The sequence below is a fragment of the Marmota flaviventris genome, chromosome 17, assembly GCF_047511675.1.
Source record: "Marmota flaviventris isolate mMarFla1 chromosome 17, mMarFla1.hap1, whole genome shotgun sequence".
Taxonomy (NCBI): Eukaryota; Metazoa; Chordata; class Mammalia; order Rodentia; family Sciuridae; genus Marmota; species Marmota flaviventris.
This window is the reverse complement of record NC_092514.1, coordinates 2746914-2774522: the sequence shown is the minus strand read 5'-3', so window position 1 is coordinate 2774522 and position 27609 is coordinate 2746914. Positions and strand designations below refer to the sequence as shown.

General features: G+C 36.3%; 1 protein-coding gene across 1 annotated transcript in view; it reads left to right on the top strand.

Annotated features, from left to right (window-relative positions):
- LOC139701369 (syntaxin-binding protein 6-like) overlaps window positions 1-27609 on the top strand; it is a 170743-nt gene that overhangs the window by 37991 nt on the left and 105143 nt on the right. The gene's annotated exons all lie outside the window — the stretch shown is intronic.

The following is a 27609-nucleotide window of genomic DNA, read 5'->3' as shown; positions in this document are numbered from 1 at the left end:
TGCCAAATCATTTCTGTCTGCTCTGTGTATGGATGTTAAGTTGTTTGGGGTGTGTGTTCATCAGGAAAAGATGGCCATTTCCAAGAGCAATACTACATCTGAGAAGAAAAATTTTTGAGGCTAATCTCTGGTTTCAAGAAAAGACATCAAAGCAAAAGCAATCTAGTATAATTCTATTTTAGTTTATTATAATTCTTCAATTACAAGTTAATTGTACACTCTGAAAGTAGAAATTTTATACTCTTTGTGAACACTTTTACTCACATCATATTTTTAGAAAGTATGTTTATTTTATACGCAAAGCCCTTTCATCCTGATTTTATGAATTTCACTTCATCGCCCAACTCTTTCTTCACACATGTTGCCACACTTTTATTTTTCAGTTTAAATTCATGTTATTTTGCCTCAGTTTGACTTAATTTTTGTTGAGGTTTTTCACACTAACCATATATATGAATTTATTTTTTCCTGGATTTTGCTTTTCATCTGTTTCTGTTTGTTTTGACAGCTCATCTTTCAGTTCATTTCTACCTCTATTTTCTACATTTTCTACTTTTTTTCTCCATTACTCTAAATTAATTTCTTTGTAATTTGGAGAGTCCTATATTATAAATGTTGTGCAACAAAATCCTTCTCCAATTAGAAGGCCCTGCAGGATTCGTTGTGGTAAAATGGTTTGTTGCTGTGAGAAGCTGAGTATGCTTAATGATCCTACATCTGGCCTTTCAGTTTCTCATTTACTAATTCAGTGCTATATTAGAATAATACCAGCTTTTGTAATAGACATCTCTAGATGGTGCCAGCTTCTCTGTGGGAAAATCAGTTTCCTGTAGAGGTTTTCTGTACCCTTTTCCCACCCATCCTATTGCCCTGAGAGAGCTAAGAACTGTGTGAAATATATTAATTTTATATTTCAAAAATATTTTTTGATTTTTGTTTTTTTTAAAAAAGGAGTATCTCAGTATTGATTAAGATTCTTAAAAGCAACTTTTGGTGTTCTTTATCAAGATTTAGAAAGCCTGCCTTAGGAATTTTGTCTTACAGAATGACTTTATTGATTTTGTAAACAAATAATTACACTTCTTCCTGCTTTTCCTCCTATACCTCTTGGCTTTTATTACTTGTATTATTTGTAATTTGTCAGGCACTATAATATGTGCATTCTGTTCTTCAAACATGCTTCCTCCAATTGTTAGATCTTAGTTCCGAATGTTAATGGATTTGATGCTTGTTCCAGATCCTTTAACCACAGCCTCTCCAATTGGAATCTTTAGTCTTTGTGCTAGGCTGGATTGCATTCTGGAATTTCCAGTGCCATTGTCAAGAAGTGACGAGGGTGCTCCACTTAATCCCTGTGTTCTCTCACGTATGAAACTGTCAGTGACTTAAGTCTGAACTTTCTTCCTCCTGCATTGTTATAGTTGTTTCATTGGCTTCTGTCACTGAACTCTCAGAGAGAAGCTTGGAGCCAGTCTGGTTTTTTCCCCCATTGATAAATGACTCACTTTTATTCATTCAGAATGTTGGAAAATTATTTCTTTACACTTTAGGTTCAACAGCTTAACCAGAATATGTCTTTATATTAACCTATATACTCTATCAAATGTGTAAGTTTACTTTTTTTTTTTTTTATTTCAGTGACATTTTCTCCTATCATATATCTTATTCTTTTATGTTTCCATTGGGTTCTTTTCTTTAGACATCAACTGTCTTTTTTGTGATTGTGTTTGTATTCCATTGCTATTGTCTGTCTCATGGCTTCAGTTTTGGTCTCTTTCCCCCTTGCATTTACTATTATCCTAGTCTCTTTGTATTTGCTTCATCTAGGTGTTCAATAGTTATTAAATTTCTTGTTCCTAAATCTTGGGAGGATCACTTAATTTCCCTCAAAATATAAGTTTCAACATAGAACTGAGGATTTTCTTTTAATTGGACTCTGTACATTTTGTTTTATATGAATAATTTTATTGAAAGAATATGACCAATTTTGATAAAATAAGACACAATTGCAAATTTCTAAGTAAATCAATATTTTTTTTCATATGAGCATATATTCTACAGTATTCAATGAAACTAAATATTCTAGTAGAGATAGCCCATTGAGGTGAGGCTAGATGAACATTGTTCTTAGATTGACAAAGAATTCCCAATTCCCAAGCATGAAAATGGATGGCCTGAAGAAAATAAATAAATAAAAATAAAGCATAATAATATTAGCAACAAAATTAGTCCTGAAAATACCAAAGCTTTTTGGTGAGAGATTAGCATCTCAGTATATGCATATACTGTTGTCTGAATTGGCCATTCCTTCTGTCTTCTTTGTTCTTATTCCTCTTGAACTTTGAACTTGTTTTTTGGCACCTAGGCCTTTTGTGTGCTCCTTAGGAAGTTTCCAGTGGTGGGACTTTCAGAATCTTCTGCGTCTCAGACTTCTTTGTTCCTGCTCAGCTCCACTCTAGAATCTGAAACACAGTAGTTGCTTTCTAAATATGAAGAAATGAATTTAGGAATGAATGAATCTTTTAAAACATGTTTTTTGTTTTCTAAAAACGAAGACTAACTCTATCAGGGAGGTTTGTGGAAGCTCAGAGGAACAAGGAAGAAAATGGGAAATAACCCTTAATATTTAACTTTTTAATCTTGGTAGGGTTAGGCTAAAGATACAGTACATGCTTAACAAGAAGGTATTAATTTTTATACTTCCAGATAATTCCTTGAGTTACTTTTATTAAAAAATTATTTTTAAAATATAGTGGAATAACTGTTTTAAATTTTTCTCATGAAAGAACCAACTTCTATGGTCTTATTACCTGCATACACATGTCTCAACTCTTGCCCATGTACTTCAATACTATTGTAATTTTATAAATTCTTCTGTACTCTATATCCCAGTAAAACATTGCAGGAAGTTTCTGGTTAGTGTTTTCAGTCCACCATCATGAACTGATATTAGTTCTTATTTAGTGAATTAATTAGTTCATAGAGGAAAAAAAAGCACAGAGCATTTTTCTCCCTAACAGATCATCATGAAAAAGTTTTCAGAATATGGTGGGTAGTTAAACCTTCTGTTCATAAAGGCTTTGCTGGAACTAGCACAATGCAATGGTCACAGAAATGTGTGGTGAAGACTGTTGTAAGAGATAGGCTTTATTTTTTGTAGGGAAATGTGACTTTTCTTCTAAAACTAAAAAGTTCAGTGAACAAATTAAAAGTGTACTAAAATCCTCTATTCATTTTTAGGAAAATGCAAACACAGTGAGATCCAACAAGTTATCTCTGTGTAATTTGTCATGTGTGATTTTTCAGAATGATGTGATTAGCCATCTGAGGAATACGTCACAGCTTAAAGTGGATTTCACTTCCCAAAGTGGATTAGTTCTGTGCTCACAGAAGCACAGCAAGTCTTGGAGAAATCTAATGAATTAAAACATTTCTCTACCTATGGCCTGGGGAATATTTGTCTGCTGAAGTACCTGTAAAAGTCTCTGCCTGGCATCTAGGAGACACCTCCATGTTCTTTCTTCAATACAATGAAGTGCTCCTTTGTGATCAAGAGGCTACATATTTTCTAGATTCTCTAGAAGGCTAGTTATTTGTCACTGCTACCTCTTCTACCAGACTACCCTTTTCAAAGAGCCAGGATCATAGGGCAGGAAGGGAAAGAAGTTAAATAGAACATGTTTTCCTGAGAGTGGTCACTCCAGTCCATTGAACGATGCCCAGGGTGAAGTAGAGGTCACTTGCCCATGCTTGGAAGAACGTCATTTCTCTACTTAGGCCCTTTAAAGCTGATTCAGTCTATAAAATTTTGTGGCCGATATAAATATCTAATTTGGAGAAATTCCGTTTGTGCTGTGTATTCTTTTGGTACTGAAAATATAAATGGGAATACAGACAAATGTTTATTAGCTTCTTTGGAAGTTTGACAATAAAGCATCCTGAAACTGCCGACGTGGGCATGAATGCTTTTTAGAACTGCAAACTACTACTTTAAATGTCTGCAGTCTGTAGTAAAAGACAAAATAATTTACTTTATCAGAAAGGGAATGGTTTGGACTGTATATTGCCCTAAGCTTACAGAGACTTTCAGAAATCTGGCCTTTTGCTGGAGTGTTTCATACCTTGAAGCAATTTAGGAGTGAAGCAGCTCCAGCTCTGTGTTGTGTGTGGGAAGATGGAATGGAAAGTGCTTGCCATCCCAGTGTTAAGTGTCAGTGGCACTGGAAGATTGAAAGGCTCCTGAGAACTCCGCTATTTGAGAGCTAATTCCTTTTTTCCCTTGGGTTCAGCTATGCGGTTTGAAGCATAAGGGGTGTGTTTCCCTTAGTTGTTCTCCTGAACTTTGAACTAATATCTCCTGTCATCTCTTGGTCTTGTGCAATGTCATACTGTTCTTTTTTTTAAATTTAATGCTTTTTGAATTTTAATGGAAATTTCCAACCCAAGGGACCCACCTGGATTGATATTCAGAATTGTTTTTATTTTTCAGTGAATTTTAATAAACTAAAAACAATCTTTTCTTCTTAATACCCATGTACTAGAATACTAGAAATATTTAAATTCTGGGGTGCATGTCTCATGTACCTTTGGAATGAATAAATCAAAATAAACAATGATCAGATGTGACAGCTGCGAGGCTGGCTCAGAGGCTCTGAGCTAGTGATTGCATGCTTTTGCTTTAATCACTGAGATACTAAATTATTTTAGCTATGTGTTTCTTGCTTCTATATTTAGGTTTATCAGTATCTGAAGCGATTGCTAAAGAGCTGGAAAGTGGTGTCAAAAACTGGGTAGGTTATCCAATTCTAATTTGTTTTCACAGCATGAAGTTGTTAATAGACTAATAAGCTAGTAGGAGAAGAAATAATGGGTTTATGATCTAGAGACACTATTAAAATTGTAAATGAATAGCTTAGCATATGTCTGTGATGAGAATAAAAACAAAAATTAAAAGAAAAAAAACAACAAAGCAAATGGGGAGGATGCCTGCTTAGAAACATTGACAGGAAGTAAGGTTAATGAGAGCTAAGTTGAAATCTTTCTATATTCTAGAATATTCTCTCCCTGCTTTCCAGTTCTTTCCATGGCAGTGCTGCAGGCTGGACTCTCTTGGTCCTCTATATAACTGTACAGTTTTTTTCTATTTCCAGTTTTTAATAATGTAAACAGATAGATTGATTGATTAGGCTTGGTTTCCTAAGGAAAGTAAAAAGATGAAGTCTGACAGATCAATCTAATTAGGGATTTATTATTCTCAATTCTGGAGGACTATTTTGTGATAGGGTATCTGAGGGCACCTCTGTTTCAATTTCCTATTGTCTCCTCTTCCTTCCCCCAACTCACTTGCCTCTGTGTGCAGAGGTATAACACCACCAGAAAGTAATTCAAAGGCTGTCTGTGCAGTAAACTAAGATTAATGAGAATTAAATCCCTGAATGATTGTATGTTCTCCAAAACCGAGAAGAACACCTTTTCATTAAAGTTGCAGACACAAAGGTTTGGAAATATTTTCCTTCAAATGTTAACATAGCCCACTGAAGAGAGGGGAGAACTATAATAAAGAAAAATAAGCACCAGACATATCTGGTTGACATTTCTGCTAATGTCACCCAAAGGAACACAGCTGCAATCCATTCCTTGGACGAAGGACATGGAGACCAGGAGTCTGTTGCAGCACAAAAACAGGGAAAAGGACAGCGTCAGAGGTGATTTAGAAAATAAATAAACTGCTTTTTGAAGATGTCTTTAGAGAAAAGGTTATTTCAAAGTATGATAGTTACAAAAACTCTCTCAGCAAATCAAGATTTGGGCAATATCACTCCTAGGGTTCTTAAAGGATTTTGAGCATAAATATGTTCTGCCTTTGGCAATTATAGATAACATGAAAAAATAGCGTTGCTTGTTCCACTTGACTCTATTTCAAAAGGATGTTAACCCAGCCCAGAGGCCAAGGAGGAAACAGCCTCAGCCACTGAGAGCTCAGGATTAATATTTGAGGGAAAGGTGGATCACTTGGCCAGGAGGGTGGGACAGGGTGGGCCAGTGTGGAAGCTACAGAAAATCCTCCCTCCCTCACAACACAAGAGTACTGCATTCAGAAACGTCCTCCTTTGACAAGTAAGTTACAATTGCCTAATTGAATACCTATGACAGCATACCCTACTTGTAGTATAAGAACAACACTATGTGGTCATCCATTATGGTCTCTTCACATCTTCACATTTTTTTTTTTTTTTTGTACCAGGGATTGAACTCGAGGGCACTCAATAACTGAGTCACATCCCCAGACCATTTTTGTATTTTATTTAGAGACAGGGTCTCACTCAGTTGTTTTGTGCTGCACTGTTGCTGGCTTTGAGCCCTCAATCCTCCTACCTCAGCCTCCAGAGCCACTGGGATTACAGGAGTGCCCCACCATACCCGGTCACACCTCTGAATTTTAATGAGAATATTCTGTATACATGGTTCTACTTGTTTTTGTCCACCAAAAGGTTTGAAGTCCATTTCATTATTTTGAAATTAGGGTGCTAACCTTGGCTAGTAGCAATTGGAAATTTTATTTAAAATAAAGACCCGTAGGGGCTAAAATTTATATTGCACCCCTCGTCCTTTTCAGGGTACTGTTCTCAGTGTTGCCTGTATCTCAATTCATTTGATACTTAGGACATCCCACTCACACAGGTATTGTTGCTGCTTCTCTTTCACAGATGAGCAGCCAGGCTCACAGAGGGTAAGGAACTGGCCCACATGCACATAGGCAGGAGCTGCAGGCTGGCATGGGTCCTGAGCAACCTGGCTTCACAATTGTTCTTAACCACTATACTGAACTCTCTTAGTTGAAAAATTACCAACTTCTGCATTAGAAATATTTTAAGTTCATAATTCCTGACTTTTATTTTCAAATTTACTGTCCAGCTATAGATGCAAATGTTTTCCACAAACACAAAACAATGATAGCAGTGTACTGATGGAGTTGATAGGACTATGTTTTTCCTCAGTTCTCACAGGGAATAAATATATGAAATAAATATATGAAATATATATGAATAAGTATATGAAATAAACATACATATCAAAATTCATTCATTTATGTGCTGATAGGGTTTGGCTACTTATACTCCCAAGAAACTGACTCCTTATTATGAATTATTGTTTGGCCAAAATGAAAGACCTGATTAACGACTAACTTTATGCCATTCCCCCATAGTACAAAACTCTCCATATGATTAGTCGGAGCGATGTGGCAAGTCCAGAGATATCCAGAGAAGCAGTTTGGGAAAGTGTTTTCATCTCTCCTAATAGCCCCATACTTCTCATCCTGATTTTTATTGCCTTCCTGTGATTCCTATAGTGTTCTGCTCCTTTTAGCAAGATCCTTCCCCTTTTCCACCAGAACTTTGCTAGACTGGTTGGAAATTAGATAAATGCTTGTTTGTTTATACAAAGAAGAAAAGTTGACTGAAGCATGAATCCCCTGGCCAAAAATTAAATAAAACTAGGCAGCCAGTAGAGGATAGGTATTTGGAAACATGTCAGAGTCCTCACTGCATAAATATTTCCGTTTCAACAATACCATCCCATCTTTGTTTTACAGTTACAAACCACTCAAACACTTACCCCTTTCCAGTTTTTTAGGTAATATATTTTAGGGACTTTTCGGCAGTCAATGTGAAATGCCTTTTTCTTTGTGCTGTGAAATAAGTTCCAAGCAAATCAGAAAATTTGGCTGTAGTTGAATTCTTCTCCCTTCTTATGTTAATGTGGGGGAGGGGTGGAGATTATAAAATTTATTTCTAGAGGATATTTGCATATTATAAAATACTTCAAAAGCCTATTATGCAAGCTTATTCAGTAGTTTTCCAAAGTCAATTAATTAAGCAATTGCTATTCTTTTGATTGATCCATATTTATGCTCTTATTAATCCTTAAAAGTGGAGTTGCTGGTTTTTGAGAATGACTCAGCCCTCGGAGTTGAGAAGTATCTGACTGGAGAGATGCCAAGGCCCCTTATGTAGGTACCTCTCTGGACAGGGCAGCTGCAGGACTGGACAAGTTGGAACTTCCCTTCCCCCACCATGCATGACTGGAGGTATCTTCATGAATGCCTGTGACATTCTCTTATATGTGTTTTCTGGCCATTGTTAAGTTGGTTGTTTTTGCCTCTGTGCCTTAAATGGAATTACTCTTTTTTAATTTCCCTAGCAATGGCAGGAAATATTCTGATCCTCAGTACCTAGAATCTGTGAGTTCACTTATTTGCAATGTGCTTTGAAGAACTATTTGTCAACAGCATCTAATGTCCAAGATGTGCTGATAGAGTTTGGCTACTTACTTAGACTCCAGAGAAACTGACATGCTCTTAAGGAAACATGAAAAAGAGTGTTCAGGACACTATTATTTGTAATATTGAAAACTTGAACTTAATTATCTATCAATAGTAAAATAATAACATGATATTGTATTAATTAAAATTTTACAAATATTTCTCTGAATCTTCACTACATCCCTGGGAGGTAAGGTGTTATTTCTGTTTAGATGACATAAACAAGACGTGAAGAGATTGCACAACTTGCTTTACTAAGTAGCTTTTACTAAAGTTCACACCTAACTCTAAAGCCTAACTTAGGGAATATCAAACCCTTGTGGATGGTGCCTGTGTCTGTTACAGAGTCAGCCATCCAGGCACACACAGATCTTGTTTGCCTCATGTCATGTGGTGCCATTAGCTGACCTTGTCTTCCTGTTTCCCAAAAAAACAAGTGAAACACATTCATAGGGAAGAACAGTCTCTAGTTGGGAACAGGAGTTGCTTGGCAAACCGTTCATCATACATTGGGGAAGGTTAGATGTATGGACATGGATATGAAAGACAAGAGACTGAAAAGTTGGTTTAGGGGCTTGAAGAATGTGAACTTGAAGAGATGCTGGAGATGGAAGCAGATGAACATGGAAACCAGACTTGTTAAGGTCTGCTGGGGGGTCCTGAGGCTCCACAGGGCGGAGGCCTTGCCAGCTAGCAGAATTTTTCCCATTCAAGTAAAGTGTTCTGAGTCTTGTTGAGTTGCTCATGAGCCTTGAGTCTCATTCTCATCAAACTAGAAGGATAGTTAAATCATCTCCAGCAGGAGGCCCACAAGGCCTTCTGAGGAATATCCTCAACTTGTAGGAAGTGAGAAAGAGAAAATGTTAAGTAGTATTGATCAGACGTTAAAATGGTTGAGAATTTTTGTTTTAAACCAACAGAAAAGAATGATTAAAAAAATTATGAATGATATTCTTGTTATTTTTGAAAATGGCCACATCTTAGACATCTTAAAGTGATTTCATATACAAATATAAGTACATTCACACACCTTCCTCCAAATGGGTTTTGAGGGTTTTTTTTAAATTAATTTTTTAAAATTTAGATATGACAGTGGAATGCATTACAATTCGTATTACACATACAGAGCCCAATTTTTCATATCTCTGATTGTATACAAAATATATTCACACCAATTCGCGTCTTTATACGTGTACTTTGGATAATGATGACCATCACATTCCACCATCATTTCTAACCCCCTCCGCACTCCCTTCCTTTCCCACCCCTCTGCCCTATCTAGGATTCCTCTATTCCTCCCATGCTCCCCCTCCCTATCCCACTATGAATCAGCCTCCTTATATCAGAGAAAACATTCAGCATTTGATTTTTTGGGATTGGCTAACTTCACTTAGCATTATGTCCTCCAACTCCATCCATTTACCTGCAAATGCCATGATTTTATTTTCTTTTATTGCTGATTAATATTCAGTTGTGTATAAATGCCACATTTTTTAATCCATTCATTTACTGAAGGGCATCTAGGTTGATTCCACAGTTTAGCTATTGTGAATTTTCTGCTATAAACATTGATGTGGCTGTGTCCTTGTAGTATGTTGTTTTGAAGTTCTTTGGGTATAGACTGAGGAGAGGGATAGCTGGGTCAAATGGTGGTTCCATTCCCAGTTTTCCAAGAAATCTCCATACTGCTTTCTATATTGGCTGCACCAATTTTCAGTCCCACCAGCAATGTATGAGTGTGCCTTTTTCCCCACATCCTCGCCAACACTTATTGTTGAAATAAAAACAAGCTTTATCTGTTAAAAAATATATATATATAGAACCCTAAAGAAAGAAATCAAAGAAGACCTTAGAAGTTGGAAAGATCTACCTTGCTCTTGGATAGGCAGAATTAATATTATCAAAATAACCATAGTACCAAAAACACTGTACAGATTTAATGCAATTCTGATCAAAATCCCAATAGCATTCCTCATAGAAATAGAAAAATACAGTCAGGAAATTCATCTGGAAAAATAAGAGACCCAGAATAGCTAAAGTAATCCTTAGCAGGAAGATTGAAGCAGGTGGCATCACTATAGCAGACCTTAAACTATACTACAGGGTTTTGAGTTTTGAGCTCCAATTCTTGCTTTGTGTTCTGAATGACAGGACCAAATACCCTGGTGAGCTTCAAGACCATTTTATGAATAGAGAGGTAAAGAAGCTTCCTAGTGTCTGAGAGAGTTTAAACATAATAAAAATGAAAAGGAAGGGAAAAAGATCAATCTGTTTGATGGTGCATTGACACACAAGATACTGTTTGATGTTCTTTTCCTTTAATTAGAAAGACTGAAAGCTACATATAGGAATCACAATAGCATTTTAAGGTTTCTAGATATTAAAAATTCTGGAAAACTAAACTTTTCCTCTTATTTGACTTTAAATTCTTTGGTAGGGTACAAATGAAGCTTCTGTAGTTTTCAATTTGACCTAACTTTCTTCTCTTAGATCCTGCCATCTAGGCAGCTATTTCTCTCTTATTGTTAACATTTTGTCAAAGTACTCTTGGGTATTGTAAGCAATAAAATTGTATAAGAAATTAACTCCTGTCGGCCACCCACATCATCCATAGGTAAGTACACATGGGAATATGCTTACCCGTGCACCTTACCTTCTCCCAGTGATGTTTCTGCTAACAAGTAAGTATTTATTTAATTAACAAAATCAGTATTTTCACAAAAGAAAATTAAGAGTATGAGGCAGAATCACAGGTGTGAAGTATACTTAAAGATATGTTAAAATTATCAATTGAATGAAATCATTCCTGCTGGATCCAAAGATCCCAAGTGTAAGAATTAAATCTGAGATACTAAAGGAATAGTGGCTCATTTAATTTAAAAAAAAAAAAAAAAAAACTTCTTTAAATCTTGCTAAAGAGAAAGATTTTTTTAAAAAAATAATCTGAACCCTAAAGGTAAATTTAAATTTTTTTAAAATTTATTCTTTAGTTGTCAAAATATCCCAAATGTTTTAACCAGGTGTGGTAGTGTGCACATATGATCCTAGTGACTTGGGAGGCTGACACAGGAGGATCACAAGTTCAAGGCCAACCTCAGCAAGTTAGCAAGAACCTGTCTTAAAAAGGACCTGGGGTGTAGCTTAGTGGTAGAGCACCCCTGGGTTCAATCCCCAGTACCACAGGAAAAAAAAGTGAAGAATTAGGAAATGAAACACTACATATTTCTGTCTTTGTTTGTTTAACATTGCAGTGCTGGTGGTGGAACCCAGGGTCTTATACATGCTATGTGAGTGCTCTACCACTGAGCCACATACCCAACCCCTACCAATGCTTTTTTTTTTTTTTTGGTATGGGAATTGTTCTTTTCCTAGAAACTTTTCCTCCATCTCTTTAAACAATCTTGTAGTTACCCATGCCAGAATGAGTTCTGGTAATGAGATTATTTTAAGCATCTTAGACAGAAATTGCCCTGAAAGTACCTGATTTCTGTGTGTGCTGAACTCCATGTTGTGCCTATTGCATAAGACAGGCAACTAGGGCAGCTCTGACACATCTCACCCTGAGTGCTGGGCGCCTGGGGAAGGAGGAAGTCAGGTACGGATGTGTGAGACCCTGTTTCCCAGAGCCTCTGTCATGACAACCATACGATTTTAATCTTGAACACACTCTTAGATTCAAAGTACCTACTTTTCTTGTGCCTCCCCAGCGTAGAAGCTCATGCCAACATGAGGAATTTTTTGAAATCATTATTCTGCCTACCACAAACTCATGTTCATCAACTGAGGAATAAATAAAAGGTAGTCTATTTATATAATTAATCTGCTATTATTCTTCAATAAAGAGGAATGAAGTACTGATTCATACTAAAGCATGGATGGCTTTTCAGAACATAATTCTAAACAAAAGAAGCCAATCATAAAAGGCTATAGGATTCCATACATATGAAATGCCAAGAATAGGTAAATCCATAGAGATAAAAAGTCGATTCATAGTTTAGACTACTTCTTAGGTAATGAAATGTAGGAAAACATTCATTATTTAATAGTGCACTCAGGGAAGAGTTCCTTTCCCTTGAATATAGTTTAGAATAAAATTGAAGCTTCTAGAATAAGTTATGCTCCACGTTTGTATAATATGTCAAAATACACTCTAATGTCATGCATATCTAAAGAGAACAGATAACATATTGAAGCCACACGTTTAGAGCAGCTATTTGCAATCCATGACTTACGCATAATATGCTGCAATGTTGCTTTTCCCACACTCATGCTCTGGGCTTGTTCTAGGGTGAGAGTATGCTGGCCGCCTGCTATACTGCTTTAATGGTAAAAGGAAGGGACCAGACTTATGTCAATTATGTCTCCATCATGGTACGACGTTGTATTGAGTATATAAATCCTCACTGCTAACCTACTTGTCAGACTGCCAGTTCTAGAATATTTTGTTAAATGAAACAGTTTTCCTGTTCTTCCATTTCACCAACTAAACAAAGATTTGTCCCTTTGTCAGACATCCCTGATTGCAATTAACTTTTTGTTTTGAAGAATAATCACCTCTTTTTAAAATTAAATGTTTTCATGAATCTTATGAATGTCAGTGACTTCCTTAATCATGAATGCCCCATAATTCAAGCTCCTTCGACAATGATTTTAGGTTCGTATTGTATTTTAACTAAAATTTATACCATATTTAACTGAAACCACCGTGGGTTATTTCTGTGTCCTCTTACCCTCATTCACTGGAAGAATAGCTTTATTAAATATAATTCATATACATAGAGTTCAACCATTTAGAGTATATAATTCAGTGTTATTAGTATATGCATGGACTTGTGCAAACTTCACTACTTTTTTTATGTATGTCCCCTCCCACATACACAAAAAGTCACAACTGTTATCATATACACCCCCAACCTCAGCCCTTGGAAGCTATTAATCTATTTTTTATCACTATGGATTTACCTATCCTGGATATTTTATATATATGAAATCATAGTGTTTTCTGATTGGCCTCTTGCACTTAGTATAATGTTCTAAAAGGTCATCCATGTTGTAGTATGTATCAATACTTCATTCATTTTTATTGCAGAATAAAAACTTGTTAATTATAGGAATAGATTACATTTTGTTTATCCAATAGCCAATCTGCTTTTGTGGCAGGCAGAATAATGGTTCCCTAAAATGACCGTGTCCTAATCTTGGAATTGTAATATACCTTACTTTGCATGGCAAAAGGAACTTTGCAGATGTCTTTAAATAAGCAGACCACCACTTAAGGGGATTATACTGGATTTATCTAGTGGGCCTCCTCTAATAATATGAGTCCATAAAGGTGGAGAGCCTTTTGCACCTGTGGAAGAAGGATCAAAGAGATGCATCACTGCTGGCTTTGAAAGTAGGGGAAGGGGATCATGAATCGAGGAATGCAGGTGGCGTCTAGGAGCTACAAAAAGTATGGAGTGAGACCTAAAGAACTGTCATATAAATTTGTATTGTTTCAGTTTATGGTAATTAGTTACAGCTGCAACAGAAAACTAATACAGGGTAGTTTCCACTTATTGGCTTTTATGAGTAATGCTGCTATGAATATTGTTTTCAGAGTATTTGTGTTGACATATGTCTTCATTCTTCTTGAGTATTTATTTATGTAGGAGTCAAATTGCTGGGTCATGTGATAACTGAATGGATAACTTTTGGAGGAACTGCCAGACCGTTTTCTAAGTGGCTGCACCACTTTACATTCCCCAATAGCAGTATTTCCATTTCCCTCATCCTTACCAACACTGTCCTTTTGATTTTAGACATTCTAGTGGATGTCAGATGGATCTCATTGGGGTTTTGATTTGAATTTTCCTAGAGACTAATGGCATTAAGCTTCTTTTCAAGTGCTCATTAGCCATTCATATATCTTCTTTGTAGAAATGTCTATTCATGTCCTCTGTCCATTTTTTAAATTATTTTTTTACTATTTTTAATTTATATATTCTGGATACAAGACCTTTATCAGATATGTGGTTAGTAAATATCTTCTTCCATTCTGTAGGCTGTAATCAGAGTTTTTAATTTTGATAAAGTCCAATTAATCTATTTTTTTCTTTTATCTCTTATAGAAGCATATCTAAGAAACTAATCAGAAGTCACAACAGTTTGTGTCTATGTCTTTTTCTAAGATTTTACAAGTTTCATCTCTTCTTCATCTGTTTAGGTCTTTGATTCATTTTGTGTAAATTTGTAGGTGTCCAGCTTCATTCTTTTGCATGTGAAATCCAGTTTCTCCAGTATGGAAATGCAGTTAATTTCTAATTGAAATGTGAACCCCCAGGAGATTATATTCAGATCCTTAGGATGCTCCTGGGGCCTGGGCAGGCTGTTGCTGAAGCTCTGCTGCACATTTAGAACCTGCTGTGATGGTGACAGCCTTTTCTCTCAGTTCTCTGCAGTGAACAATGTGTCATAAGCTTCTGTTCCCATGTGGGTTGCTAGTACCTTGTTAAAAAGTTTGCAAAATATAGGATACCAAGGATACTTTTACTCAAAACCATTTTGTCATCTTTTCCTTCAGTTTCTTTCATTTCTGATGGTCCAGTGTTTTTCTACAAAAAATCATCATAAGAGTTGCTATGATTAGGAATAATGCTAAACAAAGATTTTGGTATTAACTTACCTCTCTACTCTGCTCAACTCCTTAGTTCCCCAGAAATAATCGTGTATACCAGGGTCACATTGCATTTTCTTCCTCATTCACTAGTGTCTTTATGTTATGCTTCCCAAGAAGATTTTTTTTTCTCATTTGTTCTTAAGTCAGGGATGGCTCTATATCATCCTATTTATCTATGACAGGATGACCGTGGGAAGTAGCATAGGTCTGATTTAGAATGTCACCAAAATTAAGCACTTCCCAGATTACCCCCAGGATTCATTATCACCAGAGACCTTATTTCTTTAAGGATGGTTCATGGGCCTCTTACTGGTCTATATTTAAAAATCCAAATGATTTACCTAATGTGTTGCTCTTGGTAATTAAGAACCAGTGCCTTATGGTGGTCAGCTTAAGATGAAACACAATAGTAACAGTAGTCACAAAAGTAATAGTAATAGTTGTCTCTTGTTTTAATAGTGAAGGAATCTGAACTCTTTAGTATGTGTGTAGAATCTGTGTAACTCAGCAGAGCATCAAGAGCAATGGCTCTTGGAAACCTCACTTCTACCACTACCAGGAGGAATAGATTAGAGTATAGTTCTGAACCATAGTTGAAATGAAAGAATTTGCAAAGCCATCTCATTTGTTCTTTTATCTCAGTGTAATAATTTTTGTTCTATCTCTGTTGAGGTTGTTACAGGGATTCCAGGAGCTCCAAGTCTGACCCCTACAGATAGTAATGATGTGAAATGCAACTGTGTTTTTGTTAAGTTCTGTAAAACATGAAAAATTGTACTCATCTGTGATGCCTCTCTTGCTCCTTGAAAAAGACAGTGTTGACCCAAACTTCATGATAAATAACTTTGGATAACAATGGTGAAAGCTGAGGGAGACTAATGTTTTGCTTCACAGAAATTCTGCTGCCTGACACTTGTGTATTTGAAACAGTCAAGAAAATAATTTGCTGAAAATGAGCAAAAACTGTTAAGCTAAGAGCTACATCCTTTGGAAACATATGAGTGAAAAACTGAAATGCTATCATGCAAGCTCATAAATCTTGATCCATCATTACAAACCTTTATCAGAAAATTATTCATACATCCCTCTTCTAATGTGAATTTTAAATGCAGAAGTTTAAAAAGGGGAGAGTCTTTGTGACAACAGATAGACAAAGGAAAGGATAAACATCTGAGGAGAGTGAATAGCGTCCACACAAGGAATGTTGGAGGGAGTAGTCGGGGGGTGGTGCTGGCACAGAGGATAGTCACATATGGTCTCTTAATTGAGGTAGGAATAGGGAGGACAATATAGTAAGCCTGTCTTTGAAGGTTTGTTATTGTCACAAGATCATTGATTTTTCTTCCTTTGACTTATTAAGGACAGTATAGAAATCATTACATTAGTAACATTTTGAAGTTTGTTTAAAAAAAGAAAACAAAAAGCTCTCCCCTTAAGATTCAAATATCACATCTCAGTCTTGTGATTGAGAATATGTAAGATGGTGCTGTGCATATTAATAACAAAATGGTATTAATCTGTCATACTAAAAATAAGCACAACCAACAACCACTTTAAAATATATTTCCTGACCCAAACTTGGAAGATAATCCTGGGATGACAAATGATTAATTAGAAATACGTTGACCTCAGCCACCGGAGATGAAGGTACCTGTAAGATAAAATCCACGAGAAATTAATTTTAAATAACTTCATTTCTCATATCATAGTGGCATTTTTTCTGATACCAACTTTAGTATCTATCATCAAATGACAGTAAAAGATGATGCATAATTCAGAAAGCCTGAATTGCTGAATAGTGACACAGGGACATCAAAAACAAGGTCTAACAGAGGAAAGGGAAGCACCATCCTGCCTATCCAATCCTTCCCCACATCCTCAGACCTTCCCACCCTTCCTTGGAGAGAAACAATCTTTTTCCATATCCTGTCAACCTCTTTACCCCATTTCCCCTTCCTTATTCAAGGTTTCTTGAGATTATTCAGATGTGAAGCAAGGTAGCAGCAGGGTTTTTCCAAAGACTCCTAAAGATTTCATCTCTCATTGTTTTTAATTGATGTCTTTAAAACATGAGGTTAAACATGGAAATTATATATAATAGCAAAGCAATTCACTTTTCAAATTGACTGTTTAAAAAATTCCCCTTGAAATCTAATTGCTTTATGGATTTTTCCTCCCCTTCCTCTCAACATACCTGAATTACAGTTCTCAATGGGGGTTACAGACATTCTATTTTCAGTGTTAATCCTGGACACTAACAAAGATAATCCATTCTTTTTTAAGTGGTCCTTGCTGATGTTGCTAGGGCTGTGGCCCTTCAGCAAAGAAGGGATAATTCCTGTTTGGCCCATGAAAAAATAAATGGAATAGTTGAACTGCTATTTTTTGTTAGAATATGTTCAATGGAAATTCTCCTGTTCAGCATGACTTTCAAACCATTTAATGATTCTGAAATTACACTCAATCTCCTGGCATTATAAGTGTTGGCAGCATTAAAATTGGGCATATAACTCAGAATTGCAAAGAAGATATTATATAAATTAAAAGACGTCAGATCTCGCCCATCTTGCATGGTGTGGTGGCACATGCCTGTAATCCCAGTGGCTCAGGAGGCTGAAGGAGGAGGATCATGAGTTCAAAGCCAGCCTCAGCAACTTATTGAGGTCTTCAGCAACTTAGTGAGACCCTATCTCTAAATAAAATACAAAACTGGGCTGGGATGCAGCTCAGTGGTTAAGAGCCCGTGGGTTCAATCCCTGGTACCAAAACAAACAAACAAAAAAAAACTCCTCAAGTCTCAATTCATCTAGTGTTGTCTTCTGGAAAAATCTGTAGTGAAAGACCAATGCTATAGTGAAATAGGATAAAATAAATTGCTAAAAAATTGAAATAAGACAAGTTCCTATTTTTTTAAAAAGTATTATCAGATTCAACTAACATAAAATTACTTTGTCCACATTCCATTAAAGTCTGTAAATAGTCTATCTCAATTTTTGTGTGAAGAACAATACCACATAGCATGGTCTGTGGCCCACACTTTTGAGTGGCATTAATGTATTGTGCTCACATTTATTCACTTGTACCTGGGGCTATTCCAAGTCATCTTGTGCTTTTAACAAATTGTTGTTTATGCCTTTGGGTAAATTGTGCACTTAAAATAAGACATGTGATTTTTAAATGGATAGAAGTTCATCTAAATTGTGAACTCCTATACGTTGTTAAATGGTCACAGGAGATTTTAACAATTACTTGTTGAACACTACTTGCTGTATTTCATATTTTTTAGCATTTATTTTCTATCATCCCATTATAAAACCTCACCCAACCACCTCTCCATCTCAAGGCCAAATGGTGTTTGAATTATTTAATTATTAAAGCTAATCTGGGATTCTGGTTTTTTTTTTTAAATTGAAAGGAAGAGGTTGCTTTAAAGACTGTAGGAAAATAATCATGCTCTATTTTAATCTCACTCAGATTTTAAGCAGTTAAAACCTTTTTAGTTTCATGAATTTCTTATTAAGATGGGGTACTTAGAAATACAGTGTTAGTTATGTAGAATAACAGCTTGATGGGAGCCTGTACTGAATAGATACCATCTGCCATTGGTGGTTATGTTAGCTTCTCTCTTCTGTTGTACAAGTTGAACAAGGTGGTCATGTTTAAGGTGGAAAGGACTCATGGGCACACAGACTATCTCACATATTTGGAGAGTTACCATGTGAAATCAGAAAGTTGAGTAACTGATTGGAGATCACACAGAATAATGGAAAGCAACAGAGAGGCTGATTTCAATTCAATGAAGGGTTTCCAAACATGGAAAACAAGGAGTAACTGAATAACTCTCCTGGTTTTTAGTCTAAACCTATAGAAAAGCACACTCAATTCTGCTCGTACACATGTGTGTCTGTTCCTCTTTGTCTCTTTGATGTTAAAGATACACCTAAAGGCTCACCACCGCCATTCTATCCTTTTCACTTCTTTCCTTCCCAGAGGTATCCGTCTGTCCTTAGGTCCCTTTTTTGTGGAAAATTTTAATTTTACTTTCTGACTTTTTTCACACTCATGGAAACTCTGGGTGGTGGTAGTTGTTATAACATCTCTGATATTAATAATTGAGATAGAAATAGAAGTTTTGAGGGCTTTGCTAGGACTTAAGTTGTTAAGTGCTAGTGACTATCATTTATATGTGTTTTCTAGTCCTGCCATCTCCTCGCTTATATAAAATTGTGCTAAGTTTACCCTGATTGAAGACACATATTTTAATGCCAAGAATGCTATGTATAACTTGGCTCATAGTAAGCAGACCAAACAGGACTAGATGATGATAATCATAATGCATTCATGCATATGATATATTTTATTTAGTTCTTTCATCCATTTACTAGGTCAGTGTTTAAAGGACATTCTATGGGCCAGCCATTGTGTTAGCCTTCTGGGATACCAACCCTGGGTAGATAAAAAACCCTGCTTTCATGAAACTTACAATCTAATTGTGGGAAGAAATCAAATGTGTCAGATGAAGAAGAAGCACTTTAACTATAATTGCGGTAGGTGATAGGGAGTATGGATTGAGGGTATGGTCACTGTTGTATTTGGGGTATTTGGTGAAGGCCTTCTAATGTGGATATATTAGGAAATATGGGGACAAACTACAGATGTCAAGGGAAGAGAAATCTCAGGCCCAGCAAGTACACAGGCCTTGAAAGGAAGCATGCCTCATACAGGACCACACACTGATTCTTAAAACAATTCTGTGGTACAGTTAATGAGTTTCCTTTTTAATTGAGGAAACTGAGGCAAATAGGCCACACTCAAGGCCACACTTGCTAACTGGTGATAAATTCAGGACTAGCATGTCTCCTGGATTACAGAATATTGTCTTTTTCAGACATAATGATTTTATTTTCTAATGCACTAAGAACAAAGAACATGGTTTGATCTTACCTTTATAACTGAATCTTTGGTTGAAGTGAATAAACTTCTTAGAAACCAGTTCTCTTATATAGAGAAACTATACATTTTATAGATATCAGGTTGCTGTGAGAACCAAGAGGGCAATGTGGACCTAGCCCTGGGAACAGTAAAGTACCCCACAAATGTGTTTTGCTAGATTGTTCCTGCAGCTTGGCCCCGATTGGCTAGCCTGGAGGTTGTAATCAACCTATCCAAGGCTGAGCCAACATACCAGTGTGCAGCACTTTTGATTCCATAGATGCCCATCCCTGATGTTTCAAGAATCATAGAGGTAAAATTAAATGTAGTTTTGAACAAATTTAGAAGTACTTCAATAACTGCATCTTCTTTCCTGCTTGTCCTTAAAGATAAAACAGAAATGTAAATATGGCTTGATTTATTTAACTGGCACAAATTCTACTACTGTGTATTTTACCTATTTCTATTTTGAGTGCATTTTCCTTTGTGCTTTCTTGTTTCCTTTTATGTTCTGCCAAATCCCATTAACTTGTCCTTGAGCTGTGTAATCTAGAGTTTAGCTACTGGTGAGTGATGGGGTACGCCTGAAGGGGAGATCTGACTGCAGGGAGTAGCCAACTCTTTTTGCAAGTGTTGTAGCTCATCCTGGCCCCTGACTGCTTGAGGGCTATTGGATGGTGAAAGCAGCTGCTGGTTTGACAGTCCTGGTACAAGCTGAGCATCGTGAAGAAATTGGGACAAGTTTTAGGTCTGAGTAGTAGAGGAAGGATCATTGGTGGAAGCAGGCCTCAGTGAGAGCTTTGCAGGCAGAAGGGACAAAAATTTCCTAATTGTTTGATATAGCTGAGGAAGCAAGGAAGATCAGTGAATTTTGAAGCACAGAGGGAGTGGAAAAGAAATGAGAGTAAGGAAGCAGAGGCATCCAGATCCATGACAGCCATGATCTAGGGTGTAGATTTTTTCTTTTTTTTTTTGGTACCAGGGATTGAACCCAGGAGCACTCAAACACTCAGCCCCAGCCCCAGCCTTTTTATGTTTTTTATTTAGAGACAGGGTCTCGCTGAATTACTTAGGACCTTGCTAAGTTGCTGAAGCTGGCTTTGAATTCACAATACTCTGCCTTAACCTCTTGAGCATCTGGAATTACAGGGGTGTCCCACTGTGCCTGGCCTAGGACTTAGATTTTATCATGCACACAATGAGACACAAAGAACAGGTTTTAAGCAAAGACATGACATATTGAATGTCACATTCTGGCTACCATGAAGACAAATGGGGTCAGAGAATACAACACATGGATAGCTTTGCAGAGATCTACTTGTGATACAATATGATGGTGTCTTGTGAAAGTGGAAGCCAGAGTAATGGGATCAGTGTTGGGTTCAAGGTATACATAGCAGTGACATTAACAAGTCACAAGATGGACTGAGTAGGGTGAGATGGTTATGAAAAAGGATGTAATCAAGGATATTTTATAGTTTTCAACATAAGCAACTAAGAAATTAGTGGTATCGTTTACTGTAAAGGTAAAAGACTTGAAGTGTAGATTAGGAAAGACTAAGAGAGGGAGAAGGTAGGAAATCACTAATGTTGTTTGGCCACATTCAGTGTGAGAAGCCTGTTACAGACACGATAGTGGTACTGCTGGTTTGAAGATGCAACATGGATGTTATTGAGGATATGGGGAAAAAGGTACAATCACGTGTTGCTGGTAGGACTGAAAATTGGTGCAACCACTATGGAAAGCAGTGTGGAGATTCCTCAGAAAACTTGGAACAGAACCAACATATGACCTAGTCATCCCATTCCTAAGTTTATACCCAAATGACTTAAAGTCAACATACTACAGTGACGCAGACACATCAATGTTTATAGCAGCTCAATTCACAGTAGCCAAACTATGGAAACCTTTAAGTAGATGAATGGGTAAAGAAAATGTGGTATATACAATGGAATTACTCAGCCTTAAAGAAGAATGAAATTATGGCATTTGACAGGAAATGTATGGAACTGGAGAATATCATGCTAAGCGAAAGAAGCCAATCCCAAGGAACCAAAGCTGCATGTTTTCTCTGATATGTGGATGCTGATTCAAAATAAGGAGGAGTGGGCTAGGGAAGAAAAGGGGTACTTTGGATTGGGTGGAGGGGAGTGTGGAGAGTTGAGAAGATGGGGGGCAGGAACAATAGTAGAATGATTTGGACATTATGACCATATGTGTTTATCTGATTATATAACCAGTGTGATTCTGCATCATGTACAACCAGAAGAATGAATTATGTTCCATTAATGTATGATGTGTCAAAATGCATTCTACTGCCACGTATAACTAATTAAAATAGATTTTAAAAAATTAAAAAAGATGTAAGCTCGGAAGTTGGTGTGGGCTGGAGATACAGACTTGGAATTCATTAGCTCTCCAGTGGTATTTAAAGCAAAGCATTGGCTGGTTGAGATCACCTACAAAGAGCCTGTAGCCAAGACAGAGAAAGTTGGGGTGCAGCAAGAGAACTGATGCAGAAAGGAGAGAAGAAGGATCATACCCTAAACAAAATGGAAAACCAGGTTTTGTTAATTTTTTTTAAAAGAGGGAATAATAGCAATGTCTCATTTGTGGATGAGATATCAATATTGTTGCTTTAAGTACAATATTGATATCTTAGTATCCTGAAGAATTCAGGATGACTATCTTAACTTTTTAAACAATTATTTTAAAACAAAATATTTTCATTCTTAAAAAAATTTAAAAATGTTAACTATAGAGAAAGTCACTTAAGATTTGATGGCAGTTCCATTTTTTAAGTCCAAACTACACAGCCACATTAATGTTTATAGCAGCCCAATTCACAATAGCTAAACTGTGGAACCAACTTAGCTGACTTTCAATAGATGAATGGATAAAAAATGTGGCATATATACACAATGGAATATTACTCAGCAATAAAAGAGAATAAAATCATGGTATTTGCAGGTAAATGTATGGAGTTAGAGCAGATAATGCTAAGAAAAGTTAGCCAATACCAAAAGAACAGATGCCAAATGTTTTCATTGATATAAGGAGGCTGATTCATAGTAGGATAGGGAGCCAGGAGCATGGAAGGAATAGACAAACTCTAGATAGGGCAGAGGAGTGGGAGGAGAAGAGGGGGACATGGGGTTAGAAATGATGGTGGAATGTGATAGTCATCATTATCCAAAGTACATGTATAAAGACATGAATTGGTGTGAATATACTTTGTATACAACCAGAGATATGAAAAATTGTGCTCTATATGTGTAATAAGAATTGTAATGCATTCTGCTGTCATACATAAATTTTAAAAATTAATTAAACTAGTAGATGGGAAATTTATTTTAGTGTATTTTCTCAATCTTCCCTAATGCCTCCAAGACTTTTTATGTAATTGAGGTGATAATATATGGATATTGACAACTGTGCACAGTTCCCTTACACTCTACATTATAATAGAAGCAATTTCCCATGTTAATTTTTAAATAAAATTGTACTACTTGCATAAGTATTTTTAAACTTATGTTTAAATGCTTCAATCTGTACCTTTAATATTCTTTGAGTAATTCCTGCTTCTTTGTTTCCTCTCAGAGAATAGAGTGAAGTGTTCAACTCACCACCTTGACCTGATATCTCCCTACTACCACAGTAGTGCACAGGAGAAGTTAAAAGTTTGTCAAACTGCCAGCTTAGAAATTTGACTTAGCAAGATTGCCTGTAGTGAGGGACCCACTTGATATGGAAACCTTGCAATTCAGCACTATACTTCATTTTCCTTTAGCTTTAAAATGAAAATTTGTCATGAATGTTCCTTTCTCAGGTTAGATTTCATAACAAAAAAAATCTTTTAATATATCTAAATCATGTGACTTTAAAAGTAAGATGTCAGACAAAAAAGAACATTAGTGAAATACACAGTTCTCTGAATGTAAAATCCTCCAAGCATAGAAAGGTAAATATATTTTCTGTACACAAAAGATCATACTCAATATCAATTGAAACAATAGCTGTTTTTGAACTCTTGATCGAATAGTACATATAAAAAATTTAAATGTCCTGATATAAAAAATACTAAGTAAAATATCCACCATATCAGAAAAGCCCATTTGATTTTGAAATTTTTGTGTATTGTAGAATGTCTTTAACCTTGCATATTTTTAGCCCACAGAAAAATCTAGATTCAAATTGAAAAGTAGCACATATCATTCATTTAATAGTAGTAAGGTTTGAACTGAGAAAAACACAGACCATTCTAAAACCCTTCAAAATAAAGGAATAGAATTGTCATCCAAAGGCATTTTAAAAAACACATCATTATATGGGACAATAGAAATATATCTTTAATCAAAATGCATTCACCTTCTAGAGAGATTCTATTGCTAAGAGATGATGACAATTAGAGATGGCCGATTGAGGGTTCTGTGTATACCTGCGTGTCTTTTTTCTATTCAGTTTTTACTCTGTTTTTTGTAGCAACTTTTTATTACAAACAGATAAGGTGATTTTTATGTCCCATAATTTGTCTCCCATTATATCTTTTTTGTGGGGAGGGGTTACTCAGGAGCCCACAACCATTGAGCCAAATCCTCAGCCCTATTTTGTATTTTATTTAGAGACAGAGTCTCACTGAGTTGCTTAGCACCTTGCTTTTGCCGAGGCTGGCTTTAAACTCTCAATCCTCCTGCCTTTGCCTCCCGAGCCACTGGGATTACAGGTGTCCATTATATCTTGGCATCATATTCTACAATAGGTGTGCAGGTGTGTGCACAGGCGTGGGAGCAAAAGCTGCCTGAGCTTCAATCACAGGTAGATCCTATCTTAGTCTGACATTGTGTATCTCCTAAAGATTTTGTTTAGGAACTGATGCATTAAAAAGCCTTACATATTCTTTGTTGAACTAAAAGAAAGTGTTATAGACATAAAGGTAATTCCATTTTAGAGAGGATTGTACAACATATAGAACTGGACTGAAGACAACTACTCTCATGATTCTCTTCCTCCTTTGGTGGTTTTGCTCCACAGGACACAGAGCCATAGGTTCCATGTTGTTTGCAGGTCAGAATAGTAGGAATCTTGTAGAGTCTCAAGGTTTTCATCATTAGACAGATGGGGAGAGGAAAGCAAAGGACCAGAATCTCACGAGGGGGATACACAGAAAGATACAGATTGCACAACCGTATATTGAATGTCTGCAGTATTCTGGGCACTCTGCAATCCCTCTCATACTCCTCAAATAACACTCGCCTGTTTTACTGATGAGAAAGCTGAAGCTTGGAGAATGCATATAACCTCACCCAATAATGTCTTGGGTAAACGTAGTCCTGAAGCTTGTATGGAAGTTTCCTGAAACTGAAGGCACCAAAGGACTTTGGAATAAATAGTGCAAAAGAGTAGGTGGGAAGTCTGAATCAGTTCTTTTTGAGGTGGCTGTAACCTGTCCTTTTGCTGGTCTCCAATAGAAATATTCATGCTATAAGAGCAGACTTAAATAAATCAGAATTTTCTGTTTGAAAGGGACACTTGTATATATGGGAAACTGAGACACAAAGAGGTTAAGTGACTTCACCCAAAGCCACATTGCCACTAGTGGCAAAGCCAAGACCTGAACCCTCAGGCTGTGATCTTTCAACATCCTATTTTAGCTATTGTGAATAGTACAGCAACAGACATGAACATGTGTGTCTCTTTGATATGCTAATCTTATTTCCTTTGGCTATGTATGCCCAGAAGAGGGTTAACTGGATCAAATAGTAGATCTATTTTTAGTTTCTTGAGGAACCTCCACACTGTTCTCCATAGTGGCTGTGCTAATTTACATTCCTGCCAACAGTGTGTGAGAGTTCCCTTTCTCTACATTCTTGCTTGCATTTGTTATTTTTTGTCTTTTTGATAATAGGTATTCTAACTGAAGCAAATCAACCTAGATGCTGATCATGGTGTGAATGGATAAAGAAAATGTGGCATATGTGCCCAGTGGAAACTGTGATTTATATGTCCAAAGGAAAAAAAATGGGCAATATCCTGTTATTTGTAACAAAATGGGTAGAACTAGAAGATGTTAAATGAAACAACTGAGTCTTTAAAAAATTCTGTATATTCCCTGTCATATATGAATGTTTTTTAAAAAGTTGATTGGAATGTATGGTACTGATCCCTGGAATCTGGGAAGGGTTGGGAGGAGAGGAAGATAGTGAGAGGTTACATATTGTTACCCAAACACAGATGGAAGTAATAAGAACTGTGTTCTACAGCATAATGGGGTAACTGTTTTTCAAAATAATCTATTTTATATATATAGATATAGATATAGATATAGATATAGATATAGATATATAGATATAGATATACATATATAGATATATATAGATATATATATATATATTAATGTATATATTATGCATATATATGTATGTATATATCTGTGTCTATATGTACATGTATAGAAATATATAGACATGTATAGACATGTATATATGTATAGAAATATAGATATAGATTTAGATATAGATATATATATATTGCAGTACTTGGGATTGAACCCTGGGGCCCTCTACCACTGAGTAACACCCTTAGACCATTTCTTTTTTTAAGACAGAGCTTTCACTAAGTTGTTAAGGATGGTCTCAAACTTGCAATTTCCCTGCCACAGCCCTCTAAGTAGTTGGGATTACAGGCTTGCACCACTGCATCCAGCTGGAAATGGAAATCACATATTGTGTATGTGTATTAAAGTACCACACTGTACCCTATAAATATAGGCAATTATTACATGTTAATCAAATATTTGTTTCAAAAGCTTGAGGAGAAAAAAATCCTTATAATAATCAGTACGTATGTATGTATGTATGTATTTTTGTAGTACCAAAATTGAACCCAGTAGTGCTCTACCCCTGAGCTACATCCCCAGCCCTTTTTAATTTCTTTATTTTGAGACAGGGTTCCACTAAGTTGTAGAGGCTGGCCTCAAATTTGCCATCCTCCTGCCTCAGCTTCTCTGAATTGCTGGGATTACAGGTGTGTGCTTCTGTACCCAGCTCTAATAAGCAATATTTGAATGGGTAATTTTTTATGGTAATTTTTTATGACCAGGTACAGTCAAAAAGAACTCTTTGAGATGCCATTCTTTCATCATTTAGGACTGCTGTAATAGAATGCCACAGAAACTAATTTTTCACAGGTCTGGAGACTGAAAAGTCCAAGATCAAGGTGGTCATGGTCTCTCCTCCTGGTTTGTAGACTGCAGCCTTCTGTTGTTTCCTCATATAGACTTTCCTGTGTACTCTCATTCTCCTGGTGTCTTCCTCTTCTTATAAGGACAATCAGTCATATTGGATTAAGGTGCCACCCTTAAGAACTCAGTTAACTTCAACTTCCTCCTCCAAGGAACCCTGCTTCCAAATATAGTTACATGTGGGTTAAGGCTTCAAATCTGAATTTTGAGGGGATACAGTTCATCACACAACAGGTATGTAAAAGGAATAGTAAACAGTGGCACCTTAGGAACTTAAGGTATGAAGTTGCATTTAGGTATGAAGTTGCAGTCAGATGTAGTTACCTATATTATTCAAACAAAGCCTATAAAATGACTTTGGGTCTGTGTTTAGATTAGAGGGGTGAAATTTGGAAAAAAATATTTTATTTCAATTTCTTAATTCTGTTGGATCCAATATGAGCTAATGACAAGGT